The sequence below is a fragment of the Nannospalax galili genome, unplaced genomic scaffold (genome assembly GCF_000622305.1).
Source record: "Nannospalax galili isolate Female #2095 unplaced genomic scaffold, S.galili_v1.0 scaffold1360, whole genome shotgun sequence".
NCBI lineage: Eukaryota > Metazoa > Chordata > Mammalia > Rodentia > Spalacidae > Nannospalax > Nannospalax galili.
The window spans coordinates 780984-794883 of NW_008346551.1; the positions used below are offsets into that span (position 1 = coordinate 780984).

At 40.2% G+C, this 13900-nt stretch overlaps 1 pseudogene; it reads right to left on the reverse strand.

Annotated features, from left to right (window-relative positions):
- Positions 1–13619, reverse strand: part of LOC115072025 — a 32142-nt pseudogene extending 18523 nt beyond the window's left edge.
- Positions 13620–13900: the final 281 nt, after the last annotated feature.

Consider the following 13900-nt stretch of genomic DNA (forward strand, 5'->3'; position numbering starts at 1 on the left):
ACATTGGGAAAAACCTACAAGATATAGGCATAGGAAAGGATTTTCTAAAGCAGACATCAATTGCTCAGGAAACAAGGGCAAGAATTAACAAATGGGACCTCATTAAACTGAACACCAGATTTTAATCAAAGGAGGCAACCAGGGAAGTGAACAGAAAACCCAGAGAGGGAGAAAATCTTCACCAGTGACACATCTGACAGAGGTTTAACATCCAGAATATACAAAGAACTCAAAACACAAAGAATCAAGAAAACAAATGACCCAATAAACAGATGGGCTAAGGACCTGAACAAAATTTTCAAAAGAAGAAATAAAATGGCTAAGAAACACCTTTAAAAGTGTTATGCATCCCTAGTAATTAGGAAAATGCAAATTAAAACCACTTTAAAATTTCATCTTACTCCAGTCAGACTGGCCAAGATCAAGAGAATAAATGACCCCAAATGTTGACAAAGATGTGGGGAAAGGAATAGCTCTTTCACTGCTGGTGAAATTGCAAACCACTATGGAAATCAGTGTGGGTAACCCTTACAAAACTAAAAATAAACCTACCACATGATCCTATTATATCACTCTTGGCATATAACCGAAGGACTCATCCTACTGCAAAGATACCTGTACATCCATGTTTTTACTGCTCTTTTAACAATAGCTAAGAAATGGAAACAATCCAAATATCCTTCAACTGACAAAATGCAAAATGAAAATGTGGTAAATTTATGACTCAGAAAAAAAATCGATGTACGTTCTCCCTCATATGTGGATCCTATAACCAAATGCTGATAAGTGAGTATACATCCAGACATAACTATAGGAACCAGGATAATGGAAAGGAAACAGTGAGGTAAAGGAAAAGAAAGAATCTGAAAAAGAACAGTAGGAAACAGGCCTTAATAAGGGAGATATAGATAAAAATTGGGTTATTTAAGGGAGGGGGACGGAAGGGTATACAAGGAATCTAGGGGATAAAGGGAAAGAAGGAGCTCAAGAGAGGTAGGACCACAGAAGAAGGGTATTTTTAAGGGAGAAAGGGGGGAAATGGGACACCTTAACTGGGAAAACCATGATGGAGGGGTGAGACAATGCAAGAGATAAATAATGCCTAGCTAATTTTGAAAACCAGAGGGAACCATATTACTCCTACAACCTACTGACAAATTATACATAGCAGATCAAGAAATATATGTCTAGGTAAGGTTTATCTGAGAACAATTGATCTTTGCCCAAGATTTATCTACATGACACACAGTAATTAAAAGTACCAGATTGGTGGAACTAACCTTCTTGGATATTTAACACACATACTTTGAGTCCTATAATAATTTGGTCAGAGGGACGTAAAGGACAGTTTTTGCTCCTAGCTCTCCTAGGTCAACTAATTCCAGGGGAGTATGAGCATCTCTCAAAATGTCCTGTAATTGTGGTGGGTCACCTGTCTTCTTGATCAAGGAGGCTGCGGAGACCCCACCAGATTGACTTGAACCAGTGTCCAGTCTACAAAGAGGAGGGTCAACAGAGAAGAAACATTTCCTCCATGCTTCCAAGCAAAGGTAGCCATGGTCAGTAGGACCTTTGACTTATCTTCACATAGGCAGAACTGGTAAAAGAAAGGAGCCAGGGGCTCCTCCCAAGCCCATGTGATCCCTGAGGAACAGATCCTCAAATGACCTTAAGAGTAAAAATAAATTGATTTATCTGGGCCAACTCTATGGCCTTAAACACCCAAAAGGAAAGTATAACCAATGATTAAAGGGGCCAATATAATTTCTTGAGAGTCCATATGCATAGATAAAGGCTACATAACAAGCAACAATGCCACATAGGAGATACCTTCTTTTAAGTTGTTGGCCAGGGTGGCCAAAGGGACTCCCAGATAGTAACCCAGCATAGAACTGGGAAAATGAACAGCAGACCCCAATCTTATCTAAAGGAATATTGACACCTGATTGCTGCTAGATGAAGAACAGCTCACCCTCCTAAAACAAAGACCTCTAGATAAGCTGACTAGATCCATCAGAAGGGCAAGTAATGGGAAATGGCTGGGGGTGCCGACAACAGATTGGACAGTAGCAGAGATAACAGAGACAAGGGCTATTCTAGTGGGGGGAGGGAGGCTACAGGAGGATGCCATCTGGGAAGTGGGTGTATAGTTGAATAAGATGGTTTGGGATGATCTGTGTGATACATACACACACCAAAAAAATCAACAAATTTTTTAAAATGTATTATATTTGAGGAGGAAGCATGGAAATTTACACCATGCTAATAAGTAGAGGTGATAAACATTACCATTGAAATCTACCTGATGACTTTATAGACATACACAGGTGCCAAGGATCCAAGTGCAACCGACTATGACTAGTAATAATTAGATACATACAGATTAGAGATGCATGTGCCAACATCTCACTGTTAGTAGCGAAAGCAATGAGTCTTTCTGTGAGGAACAATATATTCTAAAATGAAATAGAGATCTTTTTTTAAAGGTTAAAAACTCATTCAATTTAATGTCTTACAGGGCCTATACTGAGTTTCATATTATATAACTGTATTAATTCAACTATAAACCTAGAAACTTGCACCCACTTGTGAAAGAGATGTACTCTTGCTCTGGAGTTCCTGAATATATTAAAGCTGTAGTGAAATACTTCTTGTTATCATGTGGTTATTAAAAATTAAGAAAAATAATAATTCTTAAAAGCCTAAAAATTTTCTTCTTAATAATTAGTAGATGTGAAAAACATTACCATTGAAATCTACCTGATGACTTTATATCCATGCTCAGATGCTAAGGAGATCAGAAAGTAACCAACTGTGACTAGTAATAATCAGATATATAGAGATTAGAAATGCATGCGCAAACATCTTAATGTCAATTGCATTAGAATGAATTTTCCTGTATGAAACTGTGTATTTTAATAACGAAATGGAGGTGCTTTTAAAGGTTAAAACCTCACTTAATTTTATGTTTTATAGGGTTTATACTGAGTACAAGATTGTATAACTGTAATAATTCAACTGTAAACCTAAAAATTTACAGCCAATTTTGAAAGAGATGCATCTTAGCTCTGGAAATTGTTACTGAATATGTCAATGCTGTTGTAATGAATTGCTTCTTCTAAGTATGTGGTTATTAAATAAATAATTTTTTAAAATGACTAAATAAATAAACCACTTAAGAATAGGTGTATTTGTTCAGGTGATTATGATATTCATGAGATAACAAAGGCCGCAGTTTCTGACATAGAAAACTGTCCCTCTGTTACCCTTTTGTTTTTCTCTGTCTTCCTGAAAGAGGAGTCATCAGCATAGCTGTCACATGTGATAGGCAGGGAATGATGTGAGTGTTTAAAATCTGAAGAGTGAGGGAGAATGAAGGAAATGGGGTACTGTTTAGCACTTCACCAGCTGGTTGTCTTCCTTAGCTGTCATGCCCTCACCAGCCCTTCAGTGAAGGGCCTCTTTATTATGCAGCACAGTCACCCTCCTTTCTACCACATATTACCACTTCCTGCAAGTTGGGGTGTGGCTTCCATGGACACAAGCCTGCAATGGTTTCCAGATTAGGTGCCACAACTAACTCGGGCCCAAGCTGATACTCAAGGAATCAGAACTGCTTGCAGCAGAACAAATCAGAATTTGTTCCTTTCTAGAACATTCTGCCTCTGCTTTGAAGGTCTTGGAGGATCTGTTTCAAAAGGACTGCTCTAAGTGACAGAAGTCCCTAGGGCTCCTGTTCCAGTAGGGGCTGTGATTTGGTCTTGAAAAACAGATTCACTTTATTTGAAACCATCTTCTAGTTAAGCCTAGCTTTTGGAATTCACTAGACATGTGCTAAGCAGCAATGTAAACATTAGCTACTTGCAAGGACTGAAGACCTGGAGCTTCATCAGTGTCCCCAGCCAAGCTTGCCCTGATTATTTTTCCCTTACTGTAGGTACTGCAAACTTACATTTGTGTTTTGCAATCATTCTAGTGGACAGCATGGCACTAGAATGTCAGTCTGTGTTTTGGAGGCCGGAAGCAGCCTGGACAGTGCAGGGGGCATTCAGCAGCCTCATTCTGACCCCCACAAGCTCTCCAGAGATGCTGTATACCAGGATGCCTTTACCATGAGGTAAGCTTCTGCCCACATTAACTCCACAAAATCGGTCCCTGCATCCTTCTCTCACCTGCTTGTGTCCTGGGGTCTCCATCCATTGTGAACACCTATTTATTAATTTTTATTTATTTTATGTGTATGAGTATATTGCCTGCATGTACATAAGTGCACCCACTTTGTGCAATGCCCGTGGAGGTCAGAAGAGGGCATCATATCCCCTGGAAATGGAGTTACTGACGATTGTTAGCCACCACGTTGGTGTTGGGAACAGCTCAGCAAGAGCTACCAGTGCTGTTAATATCTGAGCCATCTCTCCAGCCCCATACTGCCTATTTTTAGAGTGACATGCTTCACTACAGGCAGAGTCACTGAGGATGAAATGAAATGCCAACCATGAAACAAGTGTCTTGGGAGAACAGTTTACACTCACTACAGACATTTGGCATAATGTTTATGGACTAGAGGTGCTATCCTCCAGTCCATCATCAACATTCCAAATGCATTTCCCTTTCAGCCCTGCAGTCCCACACACCCTGGCCCAACACTGTGCACCAGGTCAGCACCCAGAGAGCATGACAGGCACAGATCAGGGGCTGGTGGAAGGCAGGCCTCCCTTGGGGACTGCCAGGCTGTCCACGACTGCCCCCGATCCCCCCACAAGCCCACCTGCGCAGAGGTCTCCAGGCCGACCTCATGGAGTCCTGGCATCGGCCCAGATAGGGCGGCTGGGTTTCTGCAGTCAGATGCTCAGACACTGTCAGTGGATGGCAGGAGGCGGCCTGAGAGGGTACACATACGGGCTGACTGAGACCAGGCCCTTCCAAGAGCTGAGGCAGGCACACCGCAATGAAAACTACATTTCCCAAAAACCTCTGCATCCAGAGGAAGAATTCTTTTTCCCCCTGCTTGGTCAGAGGATTGAAAAGCTAAAGTTACTTTTTCTCCCTGACCCTGGAGCCAAGTTTTTCTCCAGTCTCCATAGTCCCAGAGTTTATAGGCATAACAATAAATCAACACGTGCAATTCTCAATTGGATCTTGGGGAAAAAAAAACAACTGCAAACAGACATTAAGACTTGAAGTAAGAAATAACAGGACATGAAAACTACTAGAAAAACTTGCCCTTACCCTGCCTAACATTTGGATGATGTAGGAACTTCTTATTTTCAAGGGACAAACATTGAAAAATATACAGCTGTGTACTTGTAATTTAAGATAGCAATTTCATGCATGTGTGTTTGGGTATGCGAGTGCATGATCATGTGTGTGTCCAGGTGTGTAGAGAGGTGGTCAGAGGACGACTTCTGGTGTGGCTCTTCAGGAGTCGTCCACTTTCGTTTTTTTGAGACAGATTTTTTCACTGCCTGGAGCTTCCTGAGTAGGCTGAACTGGCTGCCCAGCAAGCCACAGATGTGTCTCCTTCCCAATGCTGGGTTCCAAGTGCCCAACACACCCGCTATTTTTCACAAGCCTTCTGTTGATGGAACTCAAGTCCTGGTGTTTTCAAGAGGAACTTTTTACCAATTGCGTTCTCTCCTCAATCCCATAAGATAATACTTGAATTCAGTACAAATATCAGAGAAGGAGGGGGCTGGAGAAATGTCTCAGCAGCTAAGAGCACTGACTACTCTTGCAGAGGACCCAGATTTGATTCCCAACACCCACATGACAGTTAAGAACTGTCTTTAACTCCAGTTCCAGGGGACTCTTACACCCTCCTCTGACCTCTGTGGCACTGCAGGGCATGAGTGCACTTATATACATGCAGACAATACATTCATACACATAAAATTAAAATAAATCAAATTAAAAATTGCAGAAAGAAAATATAGCCAAATTAGGAATTATTAAATCTGTGAAGTAAGTATAGATGATACTCATTTTACTGTACCCTGGGTAGCTTTTTTATTTATATAATAGATCTGTGGAGGAATGCAGGGTGTCAGGAATGGGAATACTGCAGTGTCTCTACCAATGTGTTCATTTAAACTCAGAGCCGTCAAGAGAAGTAATAGATGTCCCGTGAATAGGTCTGTGAAATAGAATAATTGTTAGAAAACATCAAAAAGTAACATTAGAAACCATTAAGTTTATTTGGAAGGGAGAAGGAGGGAGGACAGGTGAACCTGACTGCTCAGAATTTGCACAAATAGTGCACAAGAAAAGTGCAACCAAAACAAGAAGATAATTGTTGTGTCAAACATGCATTTCCATGGAGAAACTACTTGAAACCTTGTTGTGTACACATCTGACTTTTTAACAAATTAAGGATAAATAATACATTAAATATGTATGATACGATACATGTTTTAATTAAGAACTGGAGTAGAAACAAAGGGAGAACAGACAGCTTAAGCTTTCCATAAGTGTGTCTTCTTTGTCAGCTGTCTGCTCAGCTCAGTGTTGCATGGAGTTTTTATTTTGATTATTTTTTACAGTTAAATTTTAATGGTTCTTTTTACATTTTATTTGTTTTTAAAATACATTATTTTTTTAGACTATGTGTATTGCCTGTATGTACATAAGTGCACCCATGTCATACAATGCTTGCAGAGGTCAAAAGAAGGTGTTGGATCCCCTGGAACTGGAGTTAGGGATGGTTGTAAGCCATCATATAGGTGCTGGGAAACAAATCCAGGTCTTCCGCAAGAGCAGCCAGTGCTCTTAGCAGCTGAGCCATCTCTCCAGCCCCCCTTTTTACATTTCAGTGGCTCTTTTTATATTTTAGAATAAATTCCTTTCAGTAATATATTTTTCAAAGATCATCTGTCAGTCTTTGTGTTACATTTTCATTCTCTTGACTAGTTTACATAGAAGACAGTGTATTTTAATCAAGTCAAACTGATCAATTTGTTCATGAATCAAGACTCTGGCAGAGCCTCTAGCCTCTTGTCTTTTCTCAAAACCCTGTCCTTCTCTTATCTCTGGTCAGTTTGTCAGTCTCATACCCAGCTGGAAGCTCCTTTTATTTCTCATCCCTGCTATTCCAGACCTTGATATTTCAACCCTTAGCACTAAATTTAATTACATTTTATTTGTTTGTTTGATTGTTTAGCATGTGCATGTATGTGTGTGTGAGTGTGTGTGTGTGCGTGTGTGTGTGTGTTAAAGGAAAACTTGTAACAGTTCTGTCCTCCCACCAAGTCCTGGGAATCAAAGTCAAGTGCTAAGACTTGGCAGCAAGTACCTTTACCTGCTGAGCTATCTCACCAGCCCTAATCCTAACTTTCTTTTGTTTTGTTTTGTTTTATTGAGACAGGGTCTCCCTGTAGCCCCAGCTGGCCTGGATCTCACTCTGTAGACCAGCCTGGCCTTGATCTCACAGATATCTGCCTCATTCTGCCTCCTGAGAGCTGAGATTTAAGCCAGGTATCACCATACCTGGCCCTCTAACCATAACATTTCTAAAAAAATAGTTGCTAAGCACAAGTGTAGTAGTTACTTTTGCATTATCTCTGTGGAAGAATGCCAATTGCCTATTAAAAACAACTGAGAAGAAGGATTTGTTTGGCTTTACTGTTTCAGAGCCGTCATCCTGTCATGGCAGGAGGATGTGTATGGCAGAGTAGAGCAATTCATATCATAGTAGACAGCAAACAGAGATGAGATACAGGGAGGGGCCAGGGCACCATAAAGCCCCCACGTATATACTCCCAGCGGCTTACTTCCTCCATGGCTCCACCCAATAATGACCTCAGAGTCAGAATCCATCAAAGGACAATTCCATACATGAGGTCAGAGCCATCAAGATACAATTGTTTCTGAATACACCCTCAAAGACATACCCAGATAGGTGTTTTGCTTATTTTCTAGACATTGCTTAATGCAACCCAGTTAATGTTATCACATCAAAGAGATCTGATCTTCTGTGTTACGTTGACTATTTTTTAGCTTTTTGTTTTAAATTTAGACCTGTGGCCCATTTTCAATTAATATTTATGAGTCAGTGTGATGTTAACATCTTTTTATTGTGGCTACCCCATTGTTCCAGCATCATTTGTTGAAAAATCTGCTTTTTCTCCATTGTATTTCTTTTGCCTTTTGTCAGAAATTACTTAATTGTATGGATGTGCTTCTATTTCTGGGACTTATATTTTGTTTCACGGATCTACATGCCAATTATTTCACCAATATTACTCTGCCTCCAGCAGTGTAGCTATGAGGAACAAGGACCCTGGCTTTCTAGTAACAAGCAAAGAGAGTCAGTAGTTAAAGTGAGCCAGTGTATTTTATGAGCTTGCAGGGTCAGGCACAACCTTGACAAAATGGCAGGTGCACAAATTGAGCACATAAACCAGGTTTTATAACCCTGAATGCTGGTCCTTTCCTCCTTATTCTGATTGGGTGAGTTGTCTGGAAGTGCAATCTTAAAGTCATCTGCTACTTAGATTTTTCAAAAAAGATGATTTGTTGCCTTATCACCACAATTTGTGGGCTTATCTCCATGTTTTACATCCTCTTTGCTATAAGGCTTTTCAGGAGCATGCATCAATTACTTTTTGTTGCTGTGATAAAACATCATTGAAACGGGGGGGAAGAGGGTTCCAGGTTTTTAGTCTCATTCATTAAAGAATTTAAGAATGGACTCAAATCTAAACTTTTACAATTTTATTAGAATTTTAAAGTAAAATCCTCAGGGCAAGTGAGATGGTAATCTTGACAGCTGCCTTGAGGTGCTGAATGGTAGGGAGAAGGGAAGAAAGCCATGAAGCCGTGCAGATTTAGAACCTACATTGAAGTCAGACATATGGCTGACTGGCAGCCACATGGCTAGGAGAAGGAAGCTTTAGAGAAAAAGTAAAGAAATACAAGCTGCTAAGGGCAGCCAAAAGCCTTAAAGAAACCATGTTTAGAAAGAAAGCTATGAAGAAGAAAAGGAGAAATTATGGTTTTCCAAAGAATTCAGAAAATCAGACAGACTTACAAAGACCTACATGACTGTGGCTTATCCAGAAATTCTGCGGACTTCTGTGCTATAAGGTGGGGTTCCAGGCAGGAAAAATTCACTACCTCATTAACGCACCAGGTATTCCACCTATCTATTGAGTATAACTTAAGGTGAACCTGCCTTCCTAGGAGTGGTTCTATCACCAGGTGATTGACCAGTGAGACTGGAAAGGTTAGTCTTCCAACAGATAAACGAGGGATTTTATAGTCTTGATCAATTAAATTTATGGGCTTTTTGCTACTCTAATATTATGACCAGAAGTGAGTTATAGAAGAAAGGGTTTATTTTAGCATATAGTTCCAGAGGGAGAGTCTATAATGGCAGAGAGACATGGCAGCAGGCAGCCATAGCAAGAGGTTGAGCGATCTTGTCTTCAATTTTAAACTTAAAGCAGAGAAAGAACTGTAAGTATAGAAAGTCTATTAAAAAACAAAAAAGCCCCCCCGCCCCAGTGATGTACTTCCTCCAGCAAGACTGCACCACTGCCCCAAACAGCACCACCAACTGGGGACCAAGTATCCAAATACATCAAGACTACAGAGGACATTTCCCATTCAAACCACCATGTAGCATGAACTTGTCACATCAGCAAAGCATTAAGCAAGCTTGGTTGTTAGTAATTTTGTACTCTAAACTTCTGGTTTGGGTTTCTAGGGGGACTGGACTAGCAGTGCCAGCAAGGCCCAGTGTTTCCTGCTCATTTGTAGCTGGACCTCAGCTAACTTGTCACTTTTGTCTTGAAAATGGACCACTTTTACTTTTATACTGCCTTTGTAGTAATTTGTGAAGGCAGGTTATGTTAGTCCCTGAACTTCTTTTTGATTGTTGAGATGGCATTTTGAGACTTTTGCATTTATATAAAAACTTTAGAATCAGTTTGTCATTGCAATTTCTTTAGATTTTGTTTGAGATTGTGTTGAATCTACTAATCAATTGGTAGGAATAACTTCTTGTTAACAGTATTGAATCTTACTGTCCACCCACATGACTATCTCCCCATTTAACCAGGTCTTCATTTTCTTTATCCATTTTCTTTTTAGTTTTTCTCATGGAGTCATGAATGCATTTGCTAGATTTTTACCACAATGCTTCATTGTTGCAGTTTACCATAGAAGGTGCTTTGTTTTTAATATCAAATTCCAGATGCTCATTGCTGACCTCTAGAGATGGAGTTGGCTTTTTAATGATAACCTTATATCTTGCAACTTTACTGCAATCTAGATACTTGGAGTTTTTGATTTTGTGTTTTGTTTGCTGCTTGTCTATGTTTTGGTCAATTCTTTGTAATTTTTGCATTAACAGTCACTATCATTTCAAAACTAGTTTTATTCTTTTTCCTTCCCAATTTGTATTTTTAGTTCATTTCCTTGATTTTGTCCATTATAATGAATAGGATGATGGTGCTATGTTACAACCTTCTCTTGTTCTTTACCTTAGAGAAAAAATACCAAGCTATATCCACAACCCCAAAAGAACATTCTTAAAGTCCCCTGGAATATATGAATGCATTTATTTCTTTTTTTAGATTAGTATAGATACAAAGGCAAAAGGCATAGAATACAGTCATATTCACATCGACTTTTGGACCTCCTGCCTTAGAGCACGTTGTTGCATTCTGACACAATTTCCTCCTTTGCATCCCTCAAATCTCAGTTTCTGACACTTCTTCAAAGAAACCATTGGTACCCTGAAAATTCCTTCCCTTCTTTTCTGTACTATTTGCTCCTCTTCAGACTCATCTCCATCTCTAGATCTTATACTAGAGGGGGGTAGGCAATTACTAGAAATCTCTATTAGTAGTACATGGTAAATGTGGGTATGTTTTCTTAGTCAAAAAAAATTTGAGCTTGGGCCTGGCATGGTGGTACATACCTGTGATCCCAGCACTAGGGAGGTAGAGGCAGAGGATAAAGAATTCAAGGCCGTTTCTTCTTTACTTGGAGTTATAGTGAATGATATTTGAATGTCAAATGAATCTGCCCTGTGCAGTCAAACACAATTGATTTGATAGTTGAATTTGATTTGATAATTGATTTGAAATTTAATCGAGGAATCAGAAGGGTTAATTCTGAGCAGATCCATCGATGTGCAAATGATATTTACATTACTCATGATCAGCACTGTTAGCTCTATCTTATCATAACTCATTAAAATGTGTGAGTTATGATGAGTATGGAGACTGGTACCAGATAAGCAGATGGTTCATTAAGACATTGCTGTAATCACACATAGTAGAAGCATGAAGCTGCTCCTATCCTTTTCTTTTAAGTCAATAACCCATTATTTATTTTATTTTTTTAATATATATTTTTACTGAATTTTGTGCATTTCATACAATATATCTTAATCATATTTAGTCCCCTCCCCTACCTATACCCCCATAGCCTGCCCACAAGATTTCATTTATTCTGTCACATATGTTAAAGCCTGTCGAGTCACACTTGTATGCTCAAATTCCCTTCTATGGGAGTCCATCCATCGGAGCCTGGTCAGCCTATCTAGCACCACTCCCTTAAAGGAGACCAACTCTCCCTCATCCAGCCATAATCAGCTGCCAATTGTTTCTCAGCTAAGTTTGAGGCCTCCCGCTAATTTCCCCAATTCTATGTTGGGTTTTTGTCTGATTGAGTCTGCATGGGTCTTGTGCATGCTTCACCATTGCTGTGAGTTCATATGAGAAAGTTCCCAGAAACCTGTAAGACTATTTCCTTGTGGTCATGCACCACCCCTGGCTTTTAGAATTTTTCTGCCCTTTCTTCTACAACGGTTGCTGAGCCTTGGGTGGATGAGGTTTAATATAGGAATCCTATCCAGGGATGCACACTGCAGTCTCTTATTATCTATATTTTGGCTAGTTGTGACCTGTGTTCATCACCCTCTGTTGCATGAGAGTTGAGAGATGCATTAGTGTTCTCTCTACCCCCTCCACTATGTTCTATGAGCTGTAGATGTAGAGGTTCTTAGGGTTAAGTATCTCACAGAAACTTATTCTCTGTGTGTGACCAGTCGTGGAACTCTGTAATAATCTCCATCTGTTGCAAAAAGAAGCTTCTTTGATGAGTGGTGACAGGCATTCTTGTCACAAGCATAAAATAAAAACAGCTGGGATACTAAATTCAGAATAAGCTAATACAGTTTTCTACATTTAATGTTATAGATATTTTAGACTTGACAATCTTCCACATATAGTCAGATAGCTTATAGAAGAGCTTCATGTATGAAATGCAGGAGCATTAATTCATGCATTTTATAATTTAGCTCATTCTTCAGATGCTTAGATTAAGCTTGATACCATGCTGATTAGATTTGTCAGCTTGGTTCTAGAGAAAGCTGCTCTAGGTGTGATGATGCTGCCCTCTTAGGAAGGTCAGAGGTATCATTTGGAAGATTCATGGTGGCCTGAACCATGACTATGGGGATAGCTGTGTAGCCAGACTCTGGTCCTTTCAGTTGAGTACAAATTTTGATACTTTTTCTTCAGGCCTTAAGCCTTGGCTGTATCCTTGACCAAAGCAAGACATTTTAAATGATGACGGGCTGGACAGATGGCCCAGTGGTTATGAGCACTGACTGCTCTTAAGGAGGACCCAGGTTTGGCTCCTAGCACCAACATGGCAGCTAATAACTGTCTGTAATTTCAGTTCCAGAGGATCTGATGCCCTCTTCTGGCTTCCCTGGGCATTGAACACATGGACACATTTACATATATGCAGATAAAATGCTCAGACACATAAAATAACTAAAAGTTTTTATAAATCCCTCAAACAACAACTTAATAACAAAGATGATGTCTCCCACAATTACATAAGCAGCATACTGAACTGGCAATTTCTCTGACTTTTCATGTAACACTGAGTCCATAAGGAAGGAATGGAATATGTGTTGAGTTCTCTGCAATCAGAAACTGGACACCTTCTTTTCAATTTTGAACTAACAGTTGGTACAGGGGTCAGACATGATGCACTTCATAGATTTCTGAAACTACCCTTGTGTGCCAAACGATACATTGCTGGCTTTCATGTCCCATCATGAATACTTAGCCCCTTGGGTCCTGAATGGTCAGGAAATTTTGCACAGCAGTGGAAGTGCCACTCATTTGGTGCATAGCCCAGATCTGCTAGAATGGAGTCACAGCCACCTCTTCCAGTGATAGAAACCCCTTTTCTGCAGCTTTCTCATGATACTTCATGTTCATTCTTACCAGAAGCTGAAACTCCCCACAGATATCAATGAGGCTTGTCCGTTTCCAGTACATGCTTTTACTACAATATCCACAAAATCAATAAGGTTCTACACAGCTGAGGACAAGTGCTACCTTTTTTAGTCACCCTTGTCAAGTGAGGCTGGATTAGTGAGACCACAAACTATTATTTCAACTTCAGATGATAGTGCTGGTCTTCAGAACTTTGGGCAGCTTCCTCCAGCACTTGCTGCAACTTCTCCTTGGGGCCTACCACTGCCCAGAGCAAGCACCTGCTCCTGGGCCACCTCCTCAGTTATGAACTGTCCAGTAAAGCAAGCCAGACACTCAGAACGCCATCAGATGGAAAGGTCTCTGTTCCATCTCCATGAAAAGTCCACAGCAAGCTGCAGTGTGGGGCAGGCTGAGTCCCAGCACCCGGATGCCTCAGGACACAACCCCATACTGGGTGCAGCAACCCCTCCTATCTAGGTCACAGTCTGCTCCTATTCTTTCAGCACAATTTCAGGGCCTAGACTGCAGCATCATCAACGTAATCACTATGATTGCTGTCAACAACTTCTAGTACTGAAGCTGTTGTTAGATGATGGGTATCTTACAATTCTATTTGTAGTTATTGTAGATGCTCATATTTGGAAAAAGAAAAATGA